Source organism: Apium graveolens, chromosome 11 (assembly GCF_009905375.1).
Source record: "Apium graveolens cultivar Ventura chromosome 11, ASM990537v1, whole genome shotgun sequence".
NCBI classification, from domain to species: Eukaryota; Viridiplantae; Streptophyta; class Magnoliopsida; order Apiales; family Apiaceae; genus Apium; species Apium graveolens.
The window spans coordinates 147,369,657-147,380,258 of NC_133657.1; the positions used below are offsets into that span (position 1 = coordinate 147,369,657).

Below are 10,602 nucleotides of genomic sequence, written 5' to 3' on the forward strand. Positions count from 1 at the left end.
ATAGAATGATGTCAGCGTCCATGCTCAATTTTGTGAACTGAAATCTTGTTCAAATGTAGTGTCAGGTTAACAATTTGGAGAGGCACCCTGTGGCTTCTTCGTCTGGGTTCAGCTGCCGCTGGTCAATTTTTGCGTAGGAACATTGCAATCACCCATTGTCTCTACACCAAAGATAATAACTGTAACACAAGAAGGTTCATATTTTATGTTTCTGCATTAACAACGGACATATCTAATAATTGTTGGCAAATTACTTAAATACGAATGCAATCAAATAATTTAAAACTTGATTTAACTGCAAATTTATATATGAAGTCCGTTCATAGTTAACGATGAATTTAAAATACAATTAAATTACTTAAAATAAAAATATAATCAATAAGTTTAAACTTAAAATTTTTTAACTTGACTTGGCGTGGTCTGCGCGAACGCAATACCACCTAACACAAATTAGACTCCACCACTTGGGTAGATCTTAGGATAGCACCCCTCCTAAGTGCAAGGTCATTATCCTAGGCCATGAACCTTGTTGATCATTCATTGACCCCATCTAGGTAAGTATATTTCAGGGTTGGCGAGATGGCTCTATTTATTCATATTCTATATGCTATTTATTAATTTCATCTCGATATGGGAAAAATTACTAACAAGTCACCTTGCGCGTCATCAATCTGTTAGAATAATACATTAATAGATGGAAGCTCCTTGGTGCCAGAAATCTCATGAAGAAAAATGTAATGCCACAAATGCCTCGAATGCTTGGTCTCTGCAAAGCTGCAGTCCACCCTCGCCCAGGCTTTGCCTTGCAGAAGCTCCACTAATTGGATAATATGATTGTAATAGTAGCCTGTAGCCATTCACTCCTCAACTGACTTTAATCAATTGCCAGTGTCGAAGTCATGTTTATCAATGTATAGCTTCTAGTTGGATGTTAGTATGATGTCAGATGTAAGGTCACTGAAAGGGGCGTTTCCTGTTAGAAAAATGGATTATAAATTATAATTTTTATTATATTCTTGATGATAATCCTAAAATTTAATAATTAAAAGTTGTTTCATGATATGTGAACTTAAACTTTCATATATGGTTTTAAGAATTTTTCTTAATAAAATCCATAGTAATTGAAAGTTGTTTCATAATATGTGAACTTAAACTTTCATGTATGGTTTTAAGAATTTTTCTTAATAAAATCCATAGTAATTGAAAGTTGACGTTATCTTAAAAAATTGAGAATGTGTTTTGTCCCACATTGAAAATAAATAAAGGAGGTGTAGGCTTTATATTGTATCACACACATGATTATTGTACAACTACTAAGCTAAGTAATGGTGTATTATGTTCTTGTGTTTCACCTCCTATAATCTATTATATTTATTATATAGGAACATGGATTTTGAGCCTATTTAGTAAATTACTTATATGCCCTTTAATCATTTTAATGTCAAAAAATGCATTGAATTGGAGTTGAACCCATGACCTCATGGAGTGAATGACTTAATGTCACATCTACAACCATTGTACCAACATAACATTTGATACATTTTTCAAAGTCATTAACTACTTTTTTAGATAGCTCACCTATTAGATTAACTTTAAAACACTTTCATTTCGATAATTTAATATATATATATATATTATATAAACAATATGAATATGTAATGATTAAAATTCAAATTATATGAAGAATAATTTTTACAAATATCATTTATTTAATTATTATCCATATTTTGTTTTACATAAATTATAACATGGGTTTTGAGTCTATTTAGTAAATTACTTATATGCCCTTTAATCATATTAATGTCAAAAAATGCATTGAATTGGAGTTGAACCCATGAACTAATGGGGTGAATGACTTAATGTCACATCTACAACCATTGTACCAACACAATATTTGATACATTTCTCAAAATTATTACCTACTTTTCTAAATATCTCATCTATTATATTAACTTTAAAACACTCTCATTTCGATAATTTAATATATATATTATATAAACTATATGAATATGTAATGATTAAAATTCAAATTATATGAAAAATAATTTATAAAAATATCATATTTTTAATTATTATCCATATTTTTAACATGAGAAGTTTAGTGAAATATTATCATATATGAATGAGATATGGTATGAGTGAGGAATGATAAGCAACTTTAAAGTTAACAAAGTTGAAATAGAGGCGGTCAGAAGAAATATAATGTACATATATGATTATGAGCGAATTTAAAATATAATAAGGTGGTAGTATGTAGATCAAGAGTGACAGAAATGAGGAGGTGGGAGACCTTTGAAATAAGTTGGAGTATATAAGGTCGAAATATCGATAAAAGTGATAATAGATCTATTGAAAATATCGTAATTAAGATTTTAAAGTAGTTAAAAATGTGAGACTTACGAAAAATATTGTCGTTGTACTTTCAGCATGGTTAACACATAAAAAACTTCTTTTGACCTACTAAAAAGTTATATGGGATTGTCATGAAGAGGTTTCATTATGAAATTTATAATCTCAAATTTTGCACTCAACTAGGCATAAAATTGTTATTTTAAAAATCTAACTTAGAGGGAAACATTTAGACTAAATCAAATTTTAATCAACTAAATATAAAAATACAATGATTCAAAAATATTATAATGATCTAATAATTTTTTCATATATTGTAGGGGTGTGACTAAAATTACAAAATAAAATTAATGAATAATTTCATGTAGACTTAGTTGATGAGATGTACACTTAATCAGCAATGCTCATACAATAATACTTAAAATACATTTTATTACCCTGTAATGATAATATCGACAACTTCTTATTATATATATATACATGGGTGATTATAAGAATTTACAACCTTTTATATATAAAAATAAAAATATTCGATAATTATTTTAGAATTACTAATATATATTACTTATTGAATAATCCATCGTTTAAGGTCGAGAAATGCCGATTAACTACTACCAATGACTGAACTAAGACATGTGAAGTAGATTATTACGAAAAATGAACCGACTTTACCACCATATTTGAAAAAATAAAAAATAAAATTTAATGTGAGCCGTGCTTTGCACGGGTTATCATGCTAGTTCAAATTAAAACATTAAAACTAACCATATAATGTTTTTAAATTCAAAATCATCGGTTTTGATTTATTTATTAATTGTGCCGTTTAATTCTGAAATTAAAGGGGTGGTCAGTTACACTTGCAATTTTATTTATATTCAAAATCATCATTCTTGATTTATTTATTAATTGTTCCGTTTAATTATGAAATTAAAGGGGTGGTCAGTTACACTTACAATTTTATTTATATTCAAAATCATCAGTTTTGATTTATTTATTAATTGTGTCGTTTAATTCTGAAATTAAAGGGGTGCTCAGTTACACTTACAATTTTAAATTCAAAATCATCAGCCTTGATTTAATTATTATTTGTGCCGTTTAATTCTGAAATTAAAGGGGTGGTCAGTTACACACTTACACTTAGCCTCTAGTATAAACAGAGGACTAAGGTGCTGAGTTTCATACACCACACCCTACATTCTCTTCCCTTTCTCTTATCTCCCGAACACAATTCTGAAGTGCTGATTTTTCCGGCGACTGAGGTGCTAGTCAAAGTAGGTTTTGTTGTTGCTATGAATATCAAGTCCGGAGCTGTTTTATCCTGGAGGAGGCATTGCAAGCAACCCAACGCAGCAAGTGGGGGTAATTATCTCTTCAAGAGTAATCGAGGTTTCAAGTAAGGCCTGGCGACTCAACTGATCATTTTAGCATAGTCACATGTCCGTGCACTTGAACCATCTCATAATCAACCAATCTGATTTCAAGGATAAGCTCCTACTTTTGCTACACATGCTAACCCGCTCCGTCGTCCTAATTACGTATATATCAGTTAAAAGGGAACTAATTAGTAACTTAGCGTTTGCATATTACTATCAACCAACATCTATAAGTTAATCAGACTTATAATAAATTTAAACAATTTACGTAAACATGCATAAACAAGATCTCAACGAGCATCATAATCTTTCACAGATAAATTAATGATTAAATTAACTTCATCAAGTTACACATGAACATGCAAAATACCAAAAACAATAACAGAGAAAAAAATCCATACTTAATACTGATATTCAATTCCTTACGTCCAAAACTCGATATGAGTTGTGAGATATATATTACGAAGTACGAACCCTATTGCAAGTTTATATTGGTACTACAAGGCCATAATCAGAAGCCCAATTGAAATAGAAATGGAAAAATAAAAAAATAACAAAAAATTGTTTCACTTTGATACCGTAAAAGATATCATCACTTTTATGGATGTCATGAGTGCATTGAGCGCATGCAACAAGCCTTTACAACCCTAGGAAGGCCCAAATTGGGACGAGTTGTGTCCGTGAGGGTTTATAGTGTATATACCCAGAAAATAGCATGTTAGTTTTTGTTGGAAACCAATAGCTAGTTACAATGTTTATTGTAATGTTAGTTATGTCAAATTTCTTATATTTTAAATTTAAGGATTCATTTATCTAGTTTTTTAGAGATATTCTAACATATAACAAGTTTTGATTCGGGTACAAATATTACCCGGGCCCAAATCATTATTAAAAAATTATATATATATATATATATATATACTCACACCTGCATTTAGGAAAATTTTTGAGATATTTAACATTTCTCTAAATTTTTTTATAACAGAGGAATCTAGACACTATTTCATCAATTATTCACAAAAACAAACACGTAACAATTTGTTTACGACAAATCGGTAAGTGTATAATATAATCATTTTGATTATTTTCCGACGATAGGTATTTTTTTAAAAGGGATTTTTTTTGTTATGCATAAATTAATAAATTTTGTGATAAAAATGACATGATTCATTTGGTACTCCTATTTTCCTACAGAAGATGGCTGGACATTCTAGGACTCTAGTTATTTAATAAAAAATAACTTAATTTTAAAATATAATACAGACTATCGAGCTATGAAAGTAAATGCTTTGCTAAAAATTTGATCAGTTGAATATATCTAGATTTTATGAAGCCTATATACTAATTATTTTTATTTAAATCAAATAAAATAACTATAAATTTTAAAAAAATAGTAGATAAAATTTTAAAAATCAAAATATATTCTCTAAAATACTAGAATTCATAATTTTTCAGTTTGTTGTAGTAACATTCAAAAAATATGTATAAAATTTAATAAAAATAATTTTGAATTCTTGAGTGAATATTTAGAGATATCTATTTGATATATATTATGACTATAGTGCTTTAAACGATACCCCGTTTAGATTGATGACTAAAGTGATGTTCACCACTTGAGTGACCACTTTGATATATAACCCCAATGAATATTCACAAGTGGATAATGTAAATATAAAATTATGGGGTTAAATATTAAAGTGGTCACTCAACTGATGGTTATATATCAGTCTGATCATCAAACTTAGTGGGTATCATTTGAATCACTAAAATCATAATAAATATCAAACAAATACCTCAAAATATGTGTTCAAAAATTAAAAATTATTTTATGGAGTTCTATATATTTTTCTTGAATTCTATTAAACCAAATGAAAATATATGAATTCTAGTATTTTATATAATGTAGGGGTTAAATATCAAGTAGGTCACTTACTGCATCCAAATGTATCAAGTGAGTCACTGGTTACAAAACTGACTCAAATGAGTCACTCATTTAAATATTTATATCAAATATATCACTCTATTGTTAGTCGAAATTCTTAAAAATATTATATATCGAGTTTTCCATATTTTTTGTTAATGATATTATATCCAAATGAAAGGTTACGAGTTCTACTATTTTAGATAATATTGTTAGATTTTTAAAATTTTATCAACTATTTATTTTTAATTTTTTGATTGTATTATTTGATTTAAATAAAAATAAATAGTAAATAAATTTTAAAAATTTTAAAAATATTATCTAAAATACTAGAACTCAGAATCTTTCATTTGGATGTAATATCATTCATAAAAAATGTGTGAAACTCAATATATAATATTTTTAAGAATTTCGACTAATGATAGAGTGATATTTTTGATATAAATATTTAAATGAGTGACTCATTTGAGTCAGTTTTGTAACCAGTGACTCACTTGAAACATTTGGACGCAGTAAGTGACCTACTTGATATTTAACCCTATAATGTAGTAAAAATTTTAAAAATTTATCTACTATTTATTTTTAATTTTGTAGTAATTTTCTATATTTAAATAAAAATAATTAGTTGACAAATTTTTAAAAATCTCACAATATCATCTAAAATACTATGAATTCATAACTTTTCATTTGGTTGTGATATGATTTTAAAAAAATGTTTAGAACTCCATAAAATAAATTTTAATTCTCGAGCACATATTTTGAGATATCTGGTTGAAATTTATTATAACTTTTGTGATCCAAATAAACACCCCATTATTTTTATGATTAAAATGATATATGACATTCAGTTGAATAACCACTATGGGATGTCCGCCAAGCTATTTCCTTATCACCGTATGGTAAAAAGGTTTTTTTGACTCGGTCTTTCGAAGATCCCTACTCTTCACGCTGCCACCACTAAGGTCAATGTATATTTGTCTTTTTTGATAAGGGTTTGTTAATTTGAATAGATGAAACCCATTCTAATTAAAATCAATTACATAAAGTATAAAATTGTGTACACAATTCTGTACACCAAATATTTTCCTTCATATAATTAAGATTTCTTTGTTTTCTAAGAAAAATATGACATTAACACCATCGTCTGTTGGACAATTGGTTTTATTTGTATATTCTATTATGTCTAAAGTTGTTATATATTATTTCTCTTTGGCTTCGTAAGTGATCTGGCTTCCTGTAGAAAAATGTCTTACAAGAGCTAATGAGCAAGTGACCTGTTAAATTACAAATTCTTTTAAATATGATCTGTTTTAATATATTTTTTTTTGTTTTATTATTTTTAGGAACTTTGTACACTTCACGACTTGGTGGTATTCCACGAGCCGCCATTATTTAATTATTACCACAGGTACGTATAGATTCTCTTTGCACACTATTGATATATTTGTATCATACAATTACAGTATAGGAAAATACAAGACATGTACCATCCAATGTTAAAATCCGAAAATATTTCCATCAAAACTTGTTTTCTCTTGGGAGTATAAAGTTTTATGTTACCTGATTAATAAATTCCAGGATAAGGCATGGTTGTTGTATTGCATGTATAAAAATTTATTGGAGCAGGAGTTCTTTGGAAGTCTTATGTGTTAGAAAATGGAAATTTGGAGACATGTTTTAGACATGTTCTTGATGCAATTTCCTAAAACTAATTGTTGTAGGTTGTTTCTTGTAATGAGAACTTAAACTTTCATGTTTGGATCTAAGTCATTTTCTTAGTGTAATTCATATAAAAATTGAGGTGAAGTTGGTAGTTTGAATTGGATTTGTGGATTTTGTCCCACATTGAGTAAAGAGGAATTTTACTTAAAGATTAATTAAAATATTTACTGTTAGATATATTTGTGATGTCACGTCTAATATGATTTGTGTTTAGTTTTCAGATCTTACTTAACAGTTATCAGAACAATCTGTTAACATACATACAGTAAAGATCCAAAAACAATCATGTCTGAAGAAACACAAACTCCTAACCAAGCCCACCAAAACTGAAGAAACTCCAAAGACTCAAATCCATAATCGACATGAGACTATTAGGGTTCCCATACTGAAACCTTCTGAGTATCCCATATGGAAGGTGAGGATGTCTATGTTTCTGGAAGCTACAGATCCAGAATACCTTGACAGAATTAATTAAGGACCACATAAGCCAACCAAGCTCTCTATTGTAGTTGCAGATCAGCCAGCACAGACTGTACCAAAGGAGAAAAGTGAATACAGCTGAAGATATCTAATCTATTGCAAAGGATGCAAAGGTAAGACATTTGTTGTATAGTGCCATTGATAATATCATGTCAAACAGGGTAATTAACTACAAGACTGCAAATGAGATATGGGATGCATTGGAGACAAGATGCCAGGGAACTGATTAAATTAAGAAGAACATGAGGACTATACTCACTCAAGAGTATGAGCACTTTGACTCAAAACCTGATGAGTCATTAACTGGTTTATATGACAGATTTGTCAAACTCTTGAATGATCTGTCAGATGTGGATAAGGAATATGATCTTGAAGATACTAATCTTAAATTCCTTTTAGCTCTTCCTGAAAGTTGAGATTTGAAGGCCACAACTATAAGAGACAACTATGCTCTTGATGAAACTACTCTTAATGAAATTTATGGTATGCTCAAGACTCATGAACTTGAGATTGATCAAAGAAGCTAGAGGCATGGGAGAAAGTCAAGGACAGTTGCTCTTACGGCTGAGGAGGAATCCCCTAAAGTGGTTGTCTCAAAGAAAGGTAAATGAAAGGCTCTCATCATAAAGTCTGATACTGAGTCATCAAGTCCTGATAGTGATGAGGATTCAGAAACTAAAAGTCTTTCTGAGATGGACCCTGATGAAGAGATGATGAAGCTGTGTGCTCTTATGGTGAAAGGAATCACAAAGATTGCATACAGGAAATTCAGAAAGGGAAAGAAATTTTTGAGGAAAGGTGCAAGTTCTCATAAGAAAGGCTTCAGAAAATCTGAAGGCAAAGGAGGAAAGTCTGACAGAGGAGATTACTCAAATGTCAAATGCTATAACTGTGGTGAGAAAGGCCACATATCTCCTGATTGCAAGAAAGGAAAAAGTGACAAAGGCAAGGCTCTTGTCACAAAGAAGAAAAGCTGGACAGACACTTCAGATTCTGAAAGTGAGGTGAACTATGCCCTGATAGCAAATGCTGATAGCAGTTCTGAAGCTCCTGAGTTAAAGGTACCTCAAATAACTTATGCTTTTCATACTGATGATATTACTGAGTTGCGAAGATATCTTAAAACCATGTTCATTAGTTATAAAGATCAAACTTTAACATGTGAAAGATTAACTTCTGAAAATCTTGCGTATAAAAAGAGGAATGATTATTTAGAAAAAGAGTTAGTTATGTTCCATCAAACTCAGAAAGATAGAGATGATGCTTTCTATGTTAGAGATGAAGTGCTTAAAATGAATGAATCTCTAAAAACTGAGTTAGAAAAGGAAAGAGAAATTATCAGGACTTGGACTAACTCTGGCAGAACAACTTAGAATTTATTAAGTAGTGGAAATTGGAAAGAGGGCTTAGGTTATGGAGATGCTAAGAATAATAAAGGAACTTTAGAAATTGAGCCTATAGTTATTAAACAAAAGCCAAAGGTAAATCCTGTTAAGTTTGTGGCATTCCATTTATACTTGTAGAGAATATCATATTTTGTACTATGATTATTATCAAATAAAACCTTCTTTAAAGAAAGTTAGCATTATTCCTTCTAGTGTAAGTTCTGATGCAAAGTCTAATATTGTAAATTCTGAAAAGAAAACTGTTAACATAAACTCTGATGCTAAATCCGCTGCAAATGTTAACAAACTTAATAAGGCCAAAGGATCCAAGCAAGTCTGGGTCCTTAAAACTAATCATTAGTGGTCTTTCTGATTGCAGGGCAACATGAAAAACATCCTAGTTCTGGACAGTGGATGTTCAGGACATATGACTGGAAATAAAGCCCTGCTATCAGACTTTGTGGAGAAAGCTAACCCAAGTGTTTCTTATGGAGATGGCAACATGGGAAAAACTCTGGGATATGGCAATATCAATCTTGGGAATGTCATCATTGAAAAAGTAGCTCTAGTCTCAGGACTTAAACACAATTTGCTGAGTGTTAGTCAAATCTATGACAGAGGTTATCATGTGGATTTCTTTGAAGAACACTGTGAAGTTGTAAGCAAATTTACAGGAAAAGTTATTCTGAAAGGATACAGGCATGGTAACATTTATAAAGCCAAGCTTTCAACAAGTACTGATGGTTCTGCAATCTGTCTGTTAAGTAGAGCATCAATTGAAGAAAGCTGGAATTGGCACACGAAACTCTCTCATTTAAATTTCAACAATATAAATGAACTAGTCAAGAAAGATCTTGTGAGAGGACTGCCAAAATCAGTATTTGCTCCAGATGGCCTTTGTGATTCCTGTTAAAAGGCAAAACAAAGAAAATCTTCATTCAAGAGCAAGACTGAATCTTCAATTCTTGAGCCTTATCACCTACTACATGTTAATCTATTTGGTCCAGTGAATGTCATGTCTATTGCAAAGAAGAAATATGCTATGGTCATAGTGGATGAGTTTACCAGATACACATGGGTGTATTTCTTGCACACAAAAAGTGAAACTGCATCTATCTTGATTGATCATGTCAAACAACTGGATAAATTGGTTTAAGACACTGTGAAAATCATAAGAAGTGATAATGGCACTGAGTTCAAGAATTTGATTATGGAAGAGTTCTGCAAAGACCAAGGAATCAAGCAGGAATTCTCTGCTCCTGGAACTCCACAGCAAAATGGAATTGTTGAAAGAAAGAATAGAACTCTTATTTAAGCTGCACGAACTATGCTTGATGAAGCAAAGTTACCAACCTACTTTTGGGCTGAAGCT

At 30.3% G+C, this 10,602-nt stretch overlaps 1 pseudogene; it reads right to left on the reverse strand.

The window, feature by feature from the left end:
* Nucleotides 1-414: 414 nt before the first annotated feature.
* Nucleotides 415-562, reverse strand: LOC141699164 (U1 spliceosomal RNA; annotated as a pseudogene).
* Nucleotides 563-10,602: the final 10,040 nt, after the last annotated feature.